We start from the raw sequence: 20,524 nt of genomic DNA on the forward strand, positions 1-20,524 counted from the left end.
AAATAGGACAACGCGCTCATTGTATTCATCCATGAGAATCGGGACATTTTTGCATGGAAACCTTCTGACATGCCAGGTGTACCGAGAGAGTTCGCTAAGCACCAGCTTAATATAGATCCCAAGATGAAGCCGGTTCGGCAGTACCTCCGTCGTTTCAACGACGAGAGGCGTAAGGCAATCGAGGAAGAAGTAGCCCGGGTCTTGGCTGCTGGGTTCATTGTGGAAGTCTTTCATCCAGACTGGCTGGCCAATCCATTTTTGGTCCTCATACGTCTACAACGTATCTACTTTTCCAAACTCTTTTGCCATTGTCTTGGACTCTAATTTGCATGATTTGAATGAAACTAACCCGGACTCACGCTGTTTTCAGCAGAACTACCATGGTGTTGTTTTGTGAAGAAATAAAAGTTCTCGGAATGACCTGGAAACTTACAAGGATTTTTTATGGAATATATAAAAAATATCATAGAAAGAATCAACTGAAGATACACTGCCAGTGGGCCACGAGCCGTGCAGACGCCCCCCCTAGGGCGCGCCAGAAGGCTCGTGGGGCCCCCGTGGCTCCCCTGACTTCATCTCCAACTCCATATAACCTCTCTCGCCCGGAAAAAATAGGAGAGAAGATTTCATCGCGTTTCATGATACGGAGCCGCCGCCACCGCCTGTTCTTCCTCGGGAGGGCAGATCTGGAGTCCGTTCTAGGCTCCGGAGAGGGGAAATCGACGTCGTCGTCATCATCAACCATCCTCCATCGCCGATTCCATGACGCTCTCCATCGTTCGTGAGTAATCTTATTGTAGGCTTGCTGGACGGTGATGGGTTGGATGAGATCTATCATGTAATCGAGTTAGTTTTGATGGGGTTTGATCCCTAGTATCCACTATGTTCTAAGATTGATGTTGCTACTACTTTGCTATGCTTAATGCTTTGTGCCATGATTTCAGATCTGAACCTATTATGTTTTCATCAATATATGTGTGTTCTTGATCCTATCTTGCAAGTTGTAGTCACCTACTATGTGTTATGACCCGGCAACCCCGGAGTGACAATAGCTGGAAGCACTCCCGGAGATGACCATAGTATGAGGATCCCATGTATTCACTATGTGCTAATGCTTTGTTCCGGTCCTCTATTAAAAAGAGACCTTAATATCCCTTAGTTTCCACTAGGACCCCGCTGTCACGGGAGGGTAGGACAAAAGATGTCATGCAAGTTCTTTTCCATAAGCACGTATGACTAAATACGGAATACATGCCTACTTTACACTGACGAACTGGAGCTAGTTACATATCACCCTATGTTATAACTGTTACATGATGAATGCCATCTGACATAATTATCCATCACCGATCCAATGCCTACGAGCTTTTCCTATACTGGTCCTTGCTAAGTTACTTTACCGCTACTACTGTCACACTTGCTATACAAATTACTACTGCTACTGTTACCGCCGCTACCGTTACTATCATACTACTTTGCTACTAAAACTTTGCTACAAATACTAAGTCTTTCAGGTGTGGTTGAATTGACAACTCAACTACTAATACTCGAGAGTATTCTTTGGCTCCCCTTGTGTCGAATCAATAAATTTGGGTTGAATACTCTACCCTCGAAAACTGTTGCGATCCCCTATACTTGTGGGTTATCAAGAGCTTTTTCTGGCACCGTTGCCGGGGAGCATAGCTCTGTTCTCTTAGTCACTCGGGATTTATATTTGTTGATCACTATGAGGAATCTGAGAGATCCAAAAACTAAAGTCTTGCCCTCAACTACGAGGACAGGTAAGGAACTGCCATCTAGCTCTGCACTTGATTCACCTTCTGTTATGAGTAAATTTGCGACACCACCACCTACTAGTAATTCTGATATGTTGCCTGTGATTGATGATGCTACTTCTGCTATCCATGATGCTTATGATGATGCTTTGCTTGATAATGATATGCCATTGGGTGAATTTCTTGATGCACAAATTGCTAGAGTTACTGCTGAATCTGATGATACTTCTGAAACTGATGAAATTATTGAAGTTGAACCTGCTGTGACACCTGTTAGACCTAGCTCTCCTAGATATGAATTGCCTAATATACCTAAGGGTTATGTTATGGAGGGAGAGGTAGCTGAAGACTTTCTTGCTTGTAAGGATAGCTATGATCTTGAGAATTTATTACGCAAGTGGAAATAAAAATCTCTGAATGCTAGAATGAAATTTGATCCTAAGGTTGCTACTTCACCCATCTTTGTTACTGATAAGGATTATGAATTCTTTGTCGATCCTGAGTTAATCACTTTGGTTGAATCTGATCCTTTTCATGGTTATGAATCTGAAACTTTTGTAGCACATCTTACTAAACTTAATGATATAGCCACCCTATTCACTAATGAGGAAAAAAATCGCTATTATTATATCCTTAAGTTGTTTCCTTTCTCACTAAAGGGTGATGCTAAAACTTGGTCTACTTCTCTTGCTCCTGGTTGTGTGCGTAGTCCCCAAGATATGATATACTACTTCTCTGAGAAATATTTTCCTGCCATAAGAAACAAGCTGCCTTGCAGGATATATATAACTTTGTGCAAATTGAAGAAGAGAGTCTCCCACAAGCTTGGGGGAGGCTTGTCCAGTTACTTAATGCTTTGCCTGATCACCCTCTTAAGAAAAATGAAATACTTGATATCCTTTATAATGGACTAACCGATGCTTCTAGGGACCACCTAGATAGTTGTGATGGTTGTGTTTTCCGGGAACAAATTGTGGAACAATATGGGGACCCCGACTTACTAGTCGAGAATCACCGTGCTCAGTGATCCCAGAGATCAATGCTCACCGAACACAGATACTGAATAAAGACTCTTACATCCGAGTACCGATTATTATTACATTACGTGACCGAAGGGTCAAGTTCACAAGACAGGGCCTAAGGCCAAATCACACGAGTACACTAATAGCGGAAAAACAAAGGGGCTAAGCGGGTGCCCATGCCATCAAGCCTACACCTATAGGCATTCTGACTCGAAAGCGTCCTAGTTCGCAGGGGTGTCGACGAAGTCGTACTCATCTCTAAACTCCGGTCCTTCCATGTCTGGTCAATAACTTAACCAGTGGCAAGCCAATGAGTACTTTGAATGTACTCGCAAACAGCCCATGATATGAACAATGAAAGTGAAGGATAACAATATCATGCATTTTCTAGTATAACTCATCGGGGTGGAATGATCATTGTTTATGCATCAATTTAAAGAATTACTCTTGAAAACAAGTTACATATAGCAACATATCCGTTGAGGGCTGAACCATCCGAGTTCACCCTATATGCCAAGTCACTAAACTTGGTCATAGCATTGCTATCATAGCAACACTTTTCTCATCACCGCACACACATACTCACGCTACGCACACTTGGTTTATGCGGAAATGTTAGGACGTAGTTTAAGCAGGATTACCCAACTTTGCTTGATCGTGGACACGGCTATTCAAATAGTTTACACTCTCCATAGGTAGTACGCTGGACCCACGAGATCCGAGAAACTTCCATGTCATCCACGACTCGCGGTATATCACATACCCGAGGTAAGTACCCGCTCAATGCCTTTCCCTTGACGATACTAGACAAAGAGGTCCACTCGGTTGGTACCCAACCCACATGTTGTACGTCTTAATGCACCAACTCTGGATAGTACCAACCATGCGGGGACCAACGGTGTGACTGGAACTCATAAAAATGGCATAGTCGTCCTACCCGGCACAACCCCATCACGAGAGTGACCACACATCACTCCCGCCACTAGTAATGTGGCTCTTTGCTAGCACCGACCAGAGTAATTAACATAGCCCCATCCCATAAGGGGTAACGTGGCCGTACTGGTAAGGTTGGGACGGTCGACACATCATAAATCTAATCCCATTTACGAAACCTTACTCACACAAATACCGGGTGCATCACTTAACCAAAAGTGACCACCTAACTCATCATCACCCTCAGGAATTAGTGGCACCCGACGGGGTTTTCGTAAACTCTTGCTTTATGACAACATCAACATGCTCATGAATAATACTAGTTCTATCTTTACATGTCAACATGGTATTAGCATGACCCTAAGGGGTAGAGTCAAGCTCAATGCATGTGCTCCGGAGGAGCCTTCGGTAAAAATCATATCGAATGATTACCGGCACTATGATCATATGCAACGGGAATACTTGCTATTATAACATGCAAAGTGACATATGCTCAGTCATGGTCAAAGGGCTGTTTGCCTTGGTCAGCTAAGTATCCGGGGTCTTCGAGGTCTTCCGCTCTGATTCCCTCGTCACATGGGTTTCCTATCATCGATAAAACAATAAATAAGAAATAGCTCACACAGAAATAGTCCACAAAGTCATTTTAAAAATGTTCCCTATTTCTGATAAATCTAAGATATCATTTTAAAAATACTTGCCTAAATTTTCCTTGAAGGAATATTTTTTTTAAACAACCAAGCAGAAGCAAAACTATTTCATTTTATCCCTTTTTATTATAGTAAAATAGATTAGTTGCTGGGAAAATTCATCTAAGCATATCATTAAATACTACACATTTTTAGAAGAATAACAGTGGAAGAATTATATTTTTACACTAGTTAAATGTTTTTATAAAAATCTTAGAAATCCAGGTTTAAAAATAAAAGGAAAACACAGGCCAGCTCCTGGCCTGGCTCGGCCCAGAGCTGGGTTGGCCCATGGCCAGCCGACGACCTGCCCAGGCGCGCGCACCGTCAGGTTTGAACCTGACGCGCGGGGCCCTACGGTTTGTGGCTGAGGCAAGCGCGGGGGAGGAGGCTCGGCCACCGACAGGTGGGGTACACCTGTCGGGGTCGTCTCCTACCTCCAGCCAGAGAGGAGGAGGAGGACGCCGACGTGGTTGCCGACGTGCTCAAGCTCCAATGAGCACGGGAATGGGTTCGCCAGACCGTCGCCTACCTGTTGGTGGTCGAAACGAAGACGGGGAGGTAGGGATTCGCCGACGACGAGGAGGCCGTGACGGAGGGGTTTCGGGAAGTGGTCGAGGGGGTGGCTAGAGACACAGAAAATCTCGGGCGAGTTAGGGGAAACCTTCCTAGGGTCAAGGGGGTGAGATTGGTGGGTCGAGGGGCGTAGGAGCCGTCGTGTAGCCAGAGATCGACTGGAGCTTCGAGGCGGAGGGGCCTCGGTCGATCTCGAGTACCGGGGCTCTGCTGGTTCGCTGGGGTGACTAGGGAGGTGCTAGTGGTTGTGGCGAAGCTATATGAGGGGTGCTGGAGCGAGGGGAGGGCTATTTATAGGCCCGCGATGGTGAGCAGACTCGGGAGCGCCGGTGACTCACCGTGGCGCGCATGGGGTGCAGAGAGACGTTGGTGTTGAAACCATGGTCTCATGACGTGGTATTGGACTGCCCGAACCGTCTGCTGCAGAGAGAGAGAGAGAGAGAGAGAGAGAGAGAGGAGAGCCGACCATTCATGGCCTCACAACCTTGGCCAAATCAGGAGCGCGGGCACGCGTCGCGCGAGCCCTAGCGCGAGAGAGGAGGGGCCCTGAGGCTTGCCCGATGCAGAGGGTCTATCGGGAAGGAGGTTGGACATCTCGGGGGAGGCTGGAACTAGCTGAGGGCGTCGCCCCACCTCGGTGACTCCCTGTAGCGCGCCCAAAGCGCAGTTTTGGCATGCCACGGCATGCTGGTGCGCTCTGAGGCACTTTGGACGTGTCAAGCATCTCCTGGCACTTGCTGGGGGTGTGGCTAGCCGTTTGGTTTTAGTGGGAGCTTCGGCTTGTCAAAGGAGGCAAGAAATATTGGTGCTGTCAGTCATGAACTGATGTCTAAATTGGGGATTTTGGCATTTCCACTTTGAACCAATGAGGGGCCAGTTGACTTGGGTTAGACACAGGTGTTGGCTGCTTAATCTAAGAGTTTGAAGCAAAGGAGTTTGGTTTAGCTGTGGCAAAGGTGGCTTTTCCTATCTGTCAGAAGGTGTTCGACAGTGGTCACAGGGGGTTACACCCCACCACTGGTGCTGAGACTTAACAGGTTTGGTTTTGATGATAAACCATGGAGTTCCACCAAATTTGAGCTCCAATGGACAAGTTTAGCTTTGTAAACTAGAAATCACTCCAATATGACCAGATCTATTCCTTCCAAAGGGAGTGTGGGCAAACTAAGTCCCACAAATCCCATTTTTGGTGTAGAACCCTCATTTGAGGTATTAGGCACTCCTGCAAAGTTTTAGCCTCATTGGACAAACTTTGCTATGTAGAGTTGCTCTAACTTGATTCTGGACACACAGGGTTTTTGGGTTATTTGGGGTCCTTATCCACCTCTGATCATGGTGAAACTTTATGTGGACTCCATACATGGCTTAGGGACATCACTGGAATTTTCTAGGAATTTATTGAGAATATTTCCTTTGGAAATATTTCAAAATGCTAAAACAGAGAGAAATAGCTTTTATAGTTTTAATCAATAAACATAATATAAAATGGGGTTTAAAATCTTATGTATGGAAAATATATGTCCTTGTGATCATCTATAATTTAATCAGATTTTTCCAAAGGAGAAAAGTATTTTCCCATGTTGGCATACCAATTCTCACCTTAGAAATGGGCAGGTTATTTAATTAGGAAAATACTCACAAAAATATTTATTTTTGTGGTTTTGAAATATAAGAATTGGTAAAAATCAGATTACCAAATATGAGTAGTAGCACTGCTTGCTATCAAGGACATGTAGTGCAACTCAAGGTGGTTTAGCTTTGGTTATCAAGGTTTTTGGAAATCAGTAAAATACAAAAAAGGAATTTAGGGTTTTAAAACCTCACATAAGCAAGCATACAAGCATACAATTTCAATCATGGCACTCACAACATTAGTTTTGAAAAAGTTTTAACAAGCTCAGATTTTACAACACAGATAGGTGATAGCAAAAACAGGGTGTGACAGACCTATCCCCCTTACAAGAATCTTGTCCCCGAGATTCCTAAGCTAGGTGCTAAAAAGGTCTGGAAACTCAGATCGAACGTAGTCTTCACGCTCCCATGTGGCTTCGGCTTCGGTGTGGTTGCTCCATTGAACCTTGAAATACTTGATGGTGCGGCTTCGAGTGCATCGCTCTGCTTCATCCAGAATGCGGATTGCCCTCTCGCGATAGGTGAGATCAGACTGAAGATCAATGGCCTGGTGATCAATGTCCTTATAAGGATTAGAACGACTTGGCGTCTGGAGACACTTCCGAAGCTGTGACACATGGAAAATGATGTGCACACCCGAAAGTTCTGGAGGTAATTCCAGTTGATAAGCGACCTCTCCACGCCTTGTCGTGATCTTGAATGGCCCAATGAACCTTGGAGCGAGCTTCCCCTTAACGTGGAAACGCTTGGTTCCCTTAAGAGGTGTGACTCGGAGGTACACCAGATCTCCGAGAATGAACTCTACATTCCTGCGGCGAGAGTCCGCATAACTATTTTGTCGTGACTTGGCTGCCTTCATATTTTCTTGGACTAGTTGCACCTTCTCTTCTGCCCGGTGCAAACTTCTGGTCCGAAAATCAGCCCATCTCCGGTTACTGACCAGTTGAGCGGGGTGCGGCATTTTCGTCCATACAACACTTTGAACATGGCCATCTGGAGACTAGACTGGTAGCTGTTGTTGTATGAAAACTCAGCGAACGACAGCCAGTCTTCCCATTTGGCTCCGTGCGCTAGGACGCATGCGCGGAGCATATCTTCGAGTATCTGATTCACCCTTTCCGTCTATCCTCCCGTCTGCGGGTGGAAGGCTGTACTGAAAGAGAGCTTGGTACCGAGGGCTTCCTGAAGTTTCCTCCAAAACCTTGAGGTGAACTGCGTGCCTCGGTCAGATAAAATCTCCTTGGGAACTCCATGAAGGCTTACTATGCGCTCGATATAGAGACTAGCCAACTTGTTCCCGTCATAAGTGGTGTTGACAGGGATGAAATGAGCCACTTTGGTCAAATTGTCGACAACAACCCATATCGAGTTATGTCCCTTGCTAGACCTTGGTAGGCCGGTAATGAAATCCATCCCTACCTTGTCCCACTTCCATTCCGGCACCTGGAGTGGTTGTAGCAGTCCTGCGGGTCGCTGATGCTTAGCCTTAAATTGCTGACACACATGGCACTTGGCCACATACGACGCGATTTCCCTCTTCATGTCGTGCCACCAGAATCTTTCTCGGAGATCTTGATACATCTTGGTACCACCGGGGTGAATGGAGTAGGGTGTATCATGAGCTTCCCATAGGATGAGTTCCTTGAGTTCAGCCTTGTTGGGTACGCATAAATGTTTCCCAAACCACACCACTCCTTGATCGTCCTCCAAGAATCCTGGGGCCTTACCTTCTGGAATCTTCTTCTTGATACCTTCGATGCTCTGGTGACCCTTCTGGGCCTCCTTGATGTCGTCTTCCAGCGTTGGCTTGACTTCGAGATTATCTAGGAATCCTGGTTCCACCAGTTCCAATCCGAAGTACTCCAATTCTTCATATAAGGTGGGCTGCCTTCCCTTAAGCATGATGTTTAAGGTGCTGGTCTTCCGACTCAAGGCATCAGCCACTACATTTGCCTTACCGGGGTGATATTGCATGCTGAGGTCGTAGTCTTTGATTAACTCCAACCATCTCCGTTGCCTCATATTAAATTCCCTTTGGGTGAAAATATACTTCACACTCTTGTGGTCGGTGTATATTTCACATCGCTTCCCCAGAAGGTAATGTCGCCATGTCTTCAGGGCATGCACTACTACTGCCAACTCGAGATCATGGGTGGCATAATTCTCCTCATGCGGGCGTAGTTGCCGCGACAAGTATGCCACGACCCTGCCATCCTGCATTAGAACCCCACCTAGCCCGGTCATGGAGGCATCACAGTATATCACGAACTCCTTGCTGATATCTGGAGTGGCCAATACCGGGGCGGTGGTTAGCCTCTTCTTCAACTCTTGGAAGCTTGCCTCACATTCTAGCATCCATTCGAACTTCTTGCCTTTCTTCAAGAGTTGAGTCATAGGTCGCGCAATGCGGGAGAATCCTTCTATGAACTTGCGGTAGTATCCTGCGAGTTCGAGAAAGCTCCTAACTTCCTTCACGTCGATTGGTGATTCCCAGTTGGTTACCATGGTAATATTAGAGGGATCAACTACCAACCCACTTGCCGTCATGGTATGACCTAGGAATCCAACTTCGTTTAGCCAAAACTGGCATTTTCTGAACTTGGCATGCAGTTGGTGCTCTCGAAACTTCTCCAATACTAACCTCAAGTGTTGCTCATGCTCTTCTTCAGACTTGGAAAATATTAATATGTCGTCACTGAATACAACGACAAACTTGTCCAAATACTCCATGAAGACCTTATTCAGGAGGTACATGAAGTAAGTTGGGGCATTCGTCAATCCGAAGGACATGACAGTGCATTCGTACAGACCGTACCGGGTCACAAATGCCGTCTTCGGAATGTCTTCGGGTCGAATCTTTAGTTGGTAATATCCAGATCGAAGGTCGATCTTGCAGAATACCTTTTCTCCATTAAGCTGGCCGAACAAGTCTTCAATCTTGGGGAGTGGATACTTGTTCTTGATCGTGACCTCATTGAGTGATCGGTAATCGACGCATAGTCGGATTGTCCCATCCTTCTTGGACACGAAGAGAACAGGTGATCCCCAAGGTGACGCACTTGGACGAATAAACCCTTTCCTGAGTTGCTCATCCAGTTGCTTCTTCAACTCTGCTAGCTCTTCGGATCCCATCCTGTAAGGCTTCTTATAGATAGGCCTTGATCCGGGCATGAGTTCGATGATGAACTCGATGTCTCGGTCAGGAGGCATCCCTGGTAGCTCATCAGGAAAGACATCCGGGTACTCACAGACTATTGGCACTCGGTCGAGTCCTTCCTCTGATAGGTTGTGAACTCGTGGCACTCGAGTGGGTACTGGCTCAAAGACATACTTGACTTTGACCCCTTGGTCACTTGTCATGGTAATGGCCCTGTTAGCACAGTCCAAGATACTCTGATGCTTGGCCAACCAGTCCATACCGAGGATTACTTCTAGGCCTTGCGACTTAAGCACAATGAGATCCGCTGAGAAGCTCGTCCCGTTGATAACTATCCCAACCTTTCTACGCCCTAGGTTGGTCTTCAAAACTGCTCCCGGGGTTTGAATTGCCATATGCCCATGAAGTAAGGTAGGTTCTAGACCACACTTTTCTGCAAACTCTTGCGTAAAAAAGGAATGCGAAGCACCACAATCAAACAATATGGTTGCCGGGGTAGAGTTGACGAGGAACGTACCCAGAATGCAGTCCGGGTCTTCTTGTGCCTCTTCCACGGAAATATGATTAATCTGCCCTTTGCTGTGATACTGCTGATTGCGGGGAGCCTGGTTCCTGCCTGGTGCTCCTTGGCATGGATTTGGCGCATTGGGGCACGGAACATCGGGTTTATTATTGGGGCACTGCCTGGAATAGTTACCTGGTTGTCCACACCCGAAACAGCTAACTTGCGCTGGAAGGTTGGTCTTGCCCCCACCGTTGTTTGACGGAGTCTTGCTGGCTTGACGCTGACTTGCTGAGGTTGGTAATTCTGGCGAAATGTTGGATACTTGTACTGTTGTTGCTGATAGTTGGGTCTTGCTGGGGCTGACTGCCATGGTCGTGGTTTTGAGTTGATCGGTCCTCCACTACTTATCAGCTTGCGCTTACGGGTGTCGTCCATTGCACGATGCTTGTCTTCCAACATAAGAGCCTTATTAACTAAGTCACTGAAGGTCCGACATTCACAAACAACCAGTTGATATTGGAGTGACTATTGTAGTCCTTCCATAAAGCGCTCCACTTTGGCAGCCTCAGTGCTGACATCTTCAGGTGCATACCTTGATAGAAGGTTGAACTTCTGCAAATACTCCTTGACTAATCCACTACCTTGCCTTAAGGCTCGGAATTCCCGCTTCTTAATGGTCATCATTCCCGGAGGAATGTGAGCGGCGCGGAATCCATCCTTGAACACGGCCCAAGTGATGACTTGCCCGGCTCGCATGATCTGAAATCCATTCCACCAGGCTCTGGTTGTGCCTCCGAGACAGTGGGTTGCATAGAGAACTTTCTCGTTGTCGTCAGTGCACTTGACCAACGCGAGAAGGTCTTCGATAGTGCGGTCCAGTCATCAGCATCCAAGGGCTCAGTCGTCTCCGTGAATATGGGCGGTGTAGTCCGCATAAACTCAGAGAGAGTTGAGCGACCATTGCCATTCCCATTCTGCGGCGGGTGGTTCTCCAAAGTTTGAGCCAGCTGCTGGATAGCGGCATTGTTGGCTTGACACTCCTCCCGAAGAGCTTGAAGGAACTGAGCCATCATCAAGCTTTCGGGGGGAGGTGGCGGTGGAGGTACATCGTCTTGCTGCACATGGTGATCTCTAGCTTGAGCTTCCCCTCTGGTTCCCTGCTGTTGTCCTGAAGAGGCAGAGCTGGGGTTGCCGAAAGTGCTGTCGCGAGTTGCATTCACCATCCTGTCAGGGGAGTAGAGAGGTCAAATTCTGCTGAAGCAGTTGCACTCGAAAGGGATGACGTTCTAGTAAAGGGGGGTCTGGTGTGTGCTAGTGTGCAAGGTTTTATGACAAAGGTTTTTGAAAGAACTACTGCATTAATTTAAAGCAAGCGATGCAGTCGCTCACAAGCTGCTCAAGGCAGAATGCGACTTGCATCCAACAGGTTCACACAACATCTGGGTCATAAAATCCTGATACAAGAACTCCTATATGTTCGGTACATCCTACGCTGCTACGCGATCGACTGCGCGGTCTCATAAGACGGCTCTGTGGGATCTTCATCTTCGTCTTCATCTCTGTCTTCATCTTCATTAGTGCTTCCCTTCCTCGAAGGGGTAGGGGGAGGAAGTAAACCATCTCGACGTCTCTTGGTTGGTGAGATAGTGAAAAGCTCGGTGTACTCTTCTACGGTTAAGCGTCGACTCTGAAGAGGAAAAGCCTAAAGCGGGGGTATTCCTCCTCGGAAAGCAAAGCCAGGTGATATCGCAGGTGCTCCTTCTTTCTTAACCTTGTTGTTCTTCATCTTCTCCATACGAAGTAGGTCCTTAACTTGGTACAGCTCTTGGCGAATCCTAGTTGACTCCTTGACCAAAAGATGCGTCAAGGTGTCTGAGGAGAGGCTGAAGTAGGTCTGAAACCTTAATAACATCCCGTCCTCAGATGAGGGGTTGAGTGTCCATCTTACGTCTATCTTATCCTTAACAAAAGGTAAGTGACGAGTAGCGGGTTCGTTCCCATCTCAGGAAGGATGTTGCGGAGTCGCACGAGTGCCTCTCGTGCTGCAGTCTCCACGGCCAACATCAGATCCTCCATTTGTGGCCCTTCAAAGAACCAGCTAGTTGAGAAGTCATTAGACTTCACTATCACGTCCAGGTGATATTCCTTGGTGTCGGCGTTGACCCAGTGCTCGTGGTAGAGAAAGACGGGCGTGCGACGCACTTGACACTTCTCGAGGCTATCACTCAAAAACAGAGGGAAGCCCATTTCCAGAAGCGTCTCAGGTACGGCAGCCCTCTACAAGGTGTAGAGGAGAGGGTTAGAAATATATAGTGGGTGCGGTTTTCGGGTCAATCTATGTGCATTAATTGTACGGCTATCACCCATGCTACCTAAGGCTTCCTATAGTCAGGATGGCACTGATACTAGCTCTGTGGGGACCCCAACTTACTAGTCGAGAATTGTCGTGCTCAGTGATCCCAGAGATCAATGCTCACCGAACACAGATACTGAATAAAGGGTCTTACATCCGAGTACCAATTATTATTACATTACGTGACCGAAGGGTCAAGTTCACAAGACAGGGCCTAAGGCCAAATCACACGAGCACACTAATAGCGGAAAAACAAAGGGGCTAAGCGGGTGCCCATGCCATCAAGCCTACACCGACATGCATTCTGACTCAGAAGCGTCCTAGTTCACACGGGTGTCGCCGAAGACGTACTCATCTCCAAACTATGGTCCTTCCATGTCTGGTCAATAACATAACCAGTGGCAAGCCAATGAGTACTTTGAATGTACTCGCAAACAGCCCATGATATGAACAATAAAGTGAAGGATAACAATATCATGCATTTTCTAGTATAACTCATTGGGGTGGAATGATCATTGTTTATGCATCAATTTAAAGAATTACTCTTGAAGAACAAGTTACAGATAGCAACATATCTGTTGAGGGTTGAACCATCCGGGTTCACCCTATATGCCAAGTCACCAAACTTGGTCATAGCATTGCTATCATAGCAACACTTTTCTCATCACCACACACACATACTCACGCTACGCACACTTGGTTTCTGCGGAAATGTCAGGACTTAGTTTAAGCAAGATTACCCAACTGCCCTTGACTGTGGACACGGCTATTCGAATAGTTTACACTCTCCAGAGGTAGTACGCTGGACCCACGAGATCCGGTAAACTTCCGTGTCATCCACGACTAGTGGTATATCACATACCCGAGGTAAGTACCCGATCAATGCCTTTCCCCTGACGATACTAGACAAAGAGGTCCACTCGATTGGTACCCATCCCACATGTTGTACGTCTTACGAGCACCAACTCTGGACAGTACCAACCATGCGGGGACCAACGGTGTGACTGGAACTCATAAAAATGGCATAGTCGTCCTACCCGGCACGACCCCATCACGAGAGTGACCACACATCACTCCCGCCACTAGTAATGTGGCTCTTTGCTAGCACCGACCAGAGTAATTAACATAGCCCCGTCGCATAAGGGGTAACGTGGTCGTACTGGTAAGGTTGGGACGGTCGACACATCATAAATCTAATCCCATTTCCGAAACCTTACTCACACAAATACCGGGTGCATCACTTCACCAAAAGTGACCACCTAACTCGTCATCACCCTCGAGCATTAGTGGCACCCGACGGGGTTTTCGTAAACTCTTGCTTTATGACAACATCAACATGCTCATGAATAATACTACTTCTATCTTTACTTGTAAACATGGTATTAGAATGACCCTAAGGGGTAGAGTCAAGCTCAATGCATGTGCTCCGGAGGAGCCTTCGGTAAAAATCATATCGAATGATTACCGGCACTATGATCATATGCAACGGGAATACTTGCTATTATAACATGCAAAGTGACATATGCTCAGTCATGGTCAAAGGGCTACTTGCCTTGGTCAGCTAAGTATCCGTGGTCTTCGAGGTCTTCCGCTCTGATTCCCTTGTCACACGGGTTTTTTATCGTCGATAAAACAATAAATAAGAAATAGCTCACACAAAAACAGTCCACAAAGTCATTTTAAAAATACTCCCTATTTCTGATAAATCTAAGATATCATTTTAAAAATACTTGCCTAAATTTTCCTTGAAGGAATATTTTTTAAACAACCAAGCAGAAGCAAATCTATTTCATTTTAGCCCTTTTTAATATTATAAAATAGATTAGTTGCTGGGAAAAATCATCTAAGCATATCATTAAATACTACACATTTTTAGAAGAATAACAGTGGAAGAATTATATTTTTACACTGGTTAAGTGTTTTTATAAAAATCTTAGAAATCCAGGTTTAAAAATAAAAGAAAAACACAGGCCAGCTCCTGGCCTGGCTCAGCCTAGAGCTGGGCTGAGCCATGGCCAGCCGATGGCCTGCCCAAGCGCGCGCGCCGTCAGGTTTGAACCTGACGCGGGGGGCCCTGCGGTCACTGGCCGAGGCCAGCGCGGGGGAGGAGGCTGGGCCACCAACAGGTCGGGTACATCTGTCGGGGTCGTCTCCTACCTCCAGCCAGAGAGGAGGAGGACGCCGATGTGCTCAAGCTCCAATGAGCACGGGAATGGGTTCGCTAGATCGTCGCCTACCTGCTGGTGGTCGAAAGGACGACGGGGAGCCAGGGGTTCGCCGGCGACGAGGAGGACGTGGCGGAGGGGTTTCGGGAAGTGGTCGAGGGGGTGGCTAGAGACATGGAAAAGCTCGGGCGAGTTAGGGGAAATCTTCCTGGGGTCAAGGGGGTCAGATTGGTGGGTCGAGGGGCGCAGGAGCCGTCGTGTAGCCGGAGATCGACCGGAGCTCCGAGGCGGAGGGGCCTCAGTCGATCTCGAGCACCGGGGCTCTACTGGTTCGCTGGGGTGGCTAGGCAGGTGCTAGTGGTTGCGGCGAAGCTATCTGAGGGGTGCTGGAGCGAGGGGGAGGGCTATTTATAGGCCCGCGACAGTGAGCAGACTCGGGAGCGCCGGTGACTCACCGTGGCGCACATGGGGGTGCAGAGAGACGTTGTGGTTGAAACCACGGTCTCAGGACGTGGTATTGGACTGCCCAAACCGTCTGCTGCAGAGAGAGAGAGAGGAGAGCCGAGCATTCATGGCCGCGCAAGCTTGGCTGAATCTGGAGCGCGCGGGCACGCGTCGCGCGAGCTCTAGTGCGAGAGAGGAGGGGCCCTGAGGCTTGTCCGACGCAGAGGGGCTGTCGGGGAGGCGGTTGGACATCTCGGGGGAGGCTGGAACTGGCCGAGGGCGTCGCCCCCACCTCGGTGACTCCCTGTAGCGTGCCCAGAGAGCAGTTTTGGGATGCCACGGCATGCTGGTGCGCTCTGAGGCACTTTGGACGTGTCTAGCATGTCTTGGCACTTGCTGGGGGTGTGGCTAGCCATTTGGTTTTAGTAGGAGCTTCGGCTGGCCAAAGGAGGCAAGAAATACTGGTGTTGTCAGTCTTGAACTGAGGTCTAAATTGGGGTTTTTGGCATTTCCACTTTGAACCGGTGAGGGGCCTGTTGACTGGGGTTAGATACAGGTTGTAAACTTGAAGTCACTCCAATATGACCACATCTATTCCTTCCAAAGGGAGTTTGGGCAAACTAAGTCCCAAAAATCCCATTTTTGGTGTAGAACCCTCATTTAAAGTATTAAGCACTCCTGCAAAGTTTTAGCCTCATTGGACAAACTTTGCTATGTAGAGTTGCTCTAACTTGATTCTGGACACACAGGGTTTTTGGGTTATTTGGGGTCCTTATCCACCTCTCATGATGGTGAAACTTTATGTGGACTCCATACATGGCTTAAGGACATCACTGGAATTTTCTAGGAATTTATTGAGAATATTTCCTTTGGAAATATTTCAAAATGCCAAAAAAGACAGAAATAGCTTTTATAGTTTTAATCAATAGACATAATATAAAATGGGGTTTAAAATCTTATGTATGGAAAATATATGTCCTTCTGATCACCTCTAAATTTAATCAGATTTTTCCAAAGCAGAAAAGTATTTTTCCATGTCGGAATACCAATTCTGACCTTAGAAATGGACAGGTTATTTAATTAGGAAAATACTCACAAAAATAATTATTTTTGTGGTTTTGAAATATAAGAATAGGTAAAAATCAGATTACCAAATATGAGTAGTTTCACTGCTTGCTATCAAGGACATGTAGTGCAACTCAAGGTGGTTTAGCTTTGGTTATCAAGGTTTTTAGAAATCAGTAAAATACCAAAAAGGAATTTAGGGTTTTAAAACCTCACATGATCAAGCATACAAGCATACAATGTCAATCATGGCACTCACAACATTAGTTTTGAAAAAGTTTTACCAAGCTCAGAATTTTACAACACAGACAGGTGATAGCAAAAATAGGGTGTGACAAACAAGCTGAAATTCTATTGAATAATATCTTGAGCAATGATAATGCTTGGACTATTCCCGAACCACCTCCGAAGCCAACTCCAAAGAAAAGAGGTATTCTATTCCTCGGTCCTGAGGATATGCAAGGAGCCAAGAAATATATGCAAGAGAAAGGTATTAAATCTGAAGATGTTAAGAATCTACCACCTATTGAAGAAATACATGGTCTTGATAACCCGACACAGGTAGTAGAGGTAAATTATCTTCGTAGATTCAATGAGAGTGATATTCCTTATGATAAACCTGCTAGCTTATGCTTAGATGAATTTGATAACTTTATTGACAAACAACAAAGTTTTAATGATTATGTTAGCAGACAACTGAAACAAAATGCTCGTATGATTAATCATATAAGTGCTTGTTTGGATAGAAATGTTAATGATCTTAAGCTTATTGGTAAACATGCTTCTATGGTCACTACTCAAGTAGAACAAGTACTTAAGGCTCAAAATGACTTGCCTAATGAATTGAATGATAATTCTATTAGAGTTGTTACTAGAGGTGGTAGAACGACTCAGGAACCTTTGTATCCTGAGGGCCATCCTAAGAGAACTGAACAAGATTCTCAAGGAGTTAATACTGATGCACCTAATCATCCTGGTAATAGGAAGAAAAAGAAAGATGATAGGAACTTGCATGCTAGTAAACCCGTTGTAGTTACACCTGAGAATCCAAATGATGTTTCTATTTCCGATGCCGAAACACAATGTGGTGATGAAAATGAGCCTAGTAATAATATTGATAATGGTGTTCATGTTGATGCTCAACCTAGTAATGATAATGATGTGGAGATTGAACCTGTTGTTGATCTTGATAACCCACAACCTAAGAACAAGAGATATGATAAGAATGATTTTATTGCTAGGAAGCATGGTAAATAAAGAGAACCATGGGTTTAGAAACCCATGCCCTTTCCTCCCAAACCATCCAAGAAAAAGGATGATGAGGATTTTGAGCGCTTTGTTGAAATGATTAGACCTATCTTTTTGCAAATGTGTTTGACTGATATGCTTAAAATGTATCCTTATGCTAAGTACATGAAAGATATTGTGACTAATAAAAGAAAGATACCTGATGTTGAGATTTCCACCATGCTTGCTAATTAGACTTTTAAGGGTGGGACTCCTAAGAAAGTAGGTGATCCCGGAGTGCCCGCTATACCTTGCTCCATTAAAGGTAATTATGTTAGAACTGCTTTATGTGATCTTGGAGCCGGTGTTAGTGTTATGACTCTCTCTTTATATCGTAGACTTGAATTGGATAAGTTGACACCTACTGAAATTTCTTTGCAAACGGCCGACAAATCAACTGCTTTACCTATCGGCATTTGCGAGGATGCGCCTGTTGTGGTTGCGAACGTTACTATCTTAACGGACTTTGTTATTCTTGATATTCCCGAGGATGATGCCATGGCGGTCATCCTTGGAAGACCCTTTTTAAACACTACAGGGGCTGTTATTGATTGCAACAAAGGCAATGTCACTTTCCATGTTAATGGTAATGAGCACACGGTGCACTTTCCGAAGAAACAATATCAAGTTCATTGTATTAATGCTATTGAAAAATCTTCATCAATTATTATTGGAAGCTTTGAATTTCCTATACCTACTATCAAGATGAAATATGATATACTTGTTATTGGGGATATGCACACCCCCGTTGAGATAACCTAGTGATTATTCGAAAATTCTCCAGTTTTATGTGTTTCGAAAAGAAGTTAGTCAAGGAGACTTGATCAAACTCATTGACGGATGTCTTTTGATGACCATGAGATGGATGAATCTAGAAGTCACAACCTTCTGTTCCCAACTTTTACTTTCTGTTATTTAGTAGAAAAATAATAAATATAGCATTATTGTCCTGTTTTCTACATTATCCATTCAATAGAAAATGACCTCAAAATAAAAGTTCTCCAAATGCCTTGAAATTCAAGTATGATTTTTCTGGAATATTTAAGAATTTCTGAGATAGATAACTATTCACAGGGATGCACCAATGGGCCATGAGCCCAGGAGGCGCCCCCCCCCCCCCGGCGCGCCTGGCAGGCTCGTGGGTCCCACGTGGCCCCCCTCCACTTATTTCAGCACCCATCTCCTTCATCTACCTCCAGAAAAAATCATTCCACAGCTCAAACCCGTGTTCTTGCTCATTTTGCTGCATTTTTCGGTCTCGTTGTGCAAAGCCCCAATCACCAAACTGTTTTGGGGAATTATTCCTTGGTATGTGACCCCTCCATTGGTCCAATTACTTTTTATTCTAGTGCTTTATTCATTGCATATTATTGCTGCCTTGGTGACCCTGTTCTTGAGCTTTGCATGTTAATTTTAGTTGGTCCCAAGTAGTTTTGATGCATGATATGGCCTCTAGGCACTTGTAGGAGTAGTTGCTATGAGTTTTGTTAAACTTGGTTCACTTTTATTTTGAGTCACTAAAAATTTCAGAATTATTTCAGAAAAAGGAAGATGTCGAGGAAGAACTATCATGGTGGTTCCTCGAGCAAAAGGGGTCCCCGTCTCGCGACTCGGGACCCCATCCTTATCAGCCGAGGAACGCACCGGTGCAACCATGTGAATGGCCTTCCGATGAATTCATGATTGATGCAGGTTTCAAGGACGAGTTTGATACATTTGTTCGCAACCCCGGGCTCGAAGAATTCATCTCCAATAAATGTGAACAGTATACTACACTCACTGCCTCTTTTGTTCGTAGATTCAGATTTTCAGTTGACCGTGACACATCCATACTGTTTGATCTTTATGAAAAATCGTATACTATGGATTTAGAGGATTTTATTAGATTATGCAGGATACCTGATTGGGGTAGTCCCAATGACCCTCCTAAGTCTTCGGTTAGAGATTTTATTTCTAGTATAACTGTTGGAGAAACTAGAGATATTACGCAGGCTACCATGGGGAGCATTCATTTTCCTGCCTTACATTATTTTGCCCTCTTCATAGGTAGATGCATTAACGGTAAGCATGATCATAGTCACCTCTGCGCACCTGACCTTAGTATTCTTAAGAGCGCAGTAACGGGTGATAGAAGTTTCAACATGGGATCTATAATTGCTAGGAGGCTAAATAATAATGCTAATGAAGGGGATTTCTTCGGTGGGATCTATGCCACTTGCATAGGAAATTCTCTTGGAATACCCATCCGCACAGGAGATCGCCCGCTCCACACAGCTTTCCTTGATCGCGTCGCTATGATACTTTATTAGTTCCTTGAGAGGGATAATGAATCCCTCCTATATCGGTTAACATTTAACCGACAGCATGTTTTCCATATTACCCTTCCTGCTCCTGCCTTCTTTGACTTTCAGGGAAAACGTAGATATTACATAGAGGCAGAGGAGTATGACCCGGAGGTGAAGTCTGCTCGCCTCCGTGAGGCAGCTAGTCAGGCGGTAGGTGTCGCGTCCCAGTACAACCCCCATTATGATTTTGGATATCGCCCGGACCAGCCGTGGAACTTGACCAACTTAGGCCAAAAGCCTAAGCTTGGGGGAGTACGTGTCTCTCACCGACTTTATATTCATGCTCACACATTCACTTTGATAGTCGGTGTTCACACTCTTCCATTGTATCATCCATGCTAGTTTATTTCTTTTTCTTGCATTCTTCTCGTGTGTTTGTTTAAAAATTAGAAAAACAAAAAAATTAGTTGTAAGTTTATTTTCCAACGTGCTTAGTGGTAATTAAAAAAACCAAAAAGATTTCCCGTTCTTCTTTTGCTTGTTGGGAGCTTTCCCGAGTAAATAGTTTTCTTTTTCTTTGGGTCGAGATAGAAGACCATGATTAAAATGATTAGTGGCTCTCATATGCATTATTGT

This window comes from Hordeum vulgare, chromosome 5H, assembly GCF_904849725.1.
Source record: "Hordeum vulgare subsp. vulgare chromosome 5H, MorexV3_pseudomolecules_assembly, whole genome shotgun sequence".
In the NCBI taxonomy this organism is placed as follows: domain Eukaryota; kingdom Viridiplantae; phylum Streptophyta; class Magnoliopsida; order Poales; family Poaceae; genus Hordeum; species Hordeum vulgare.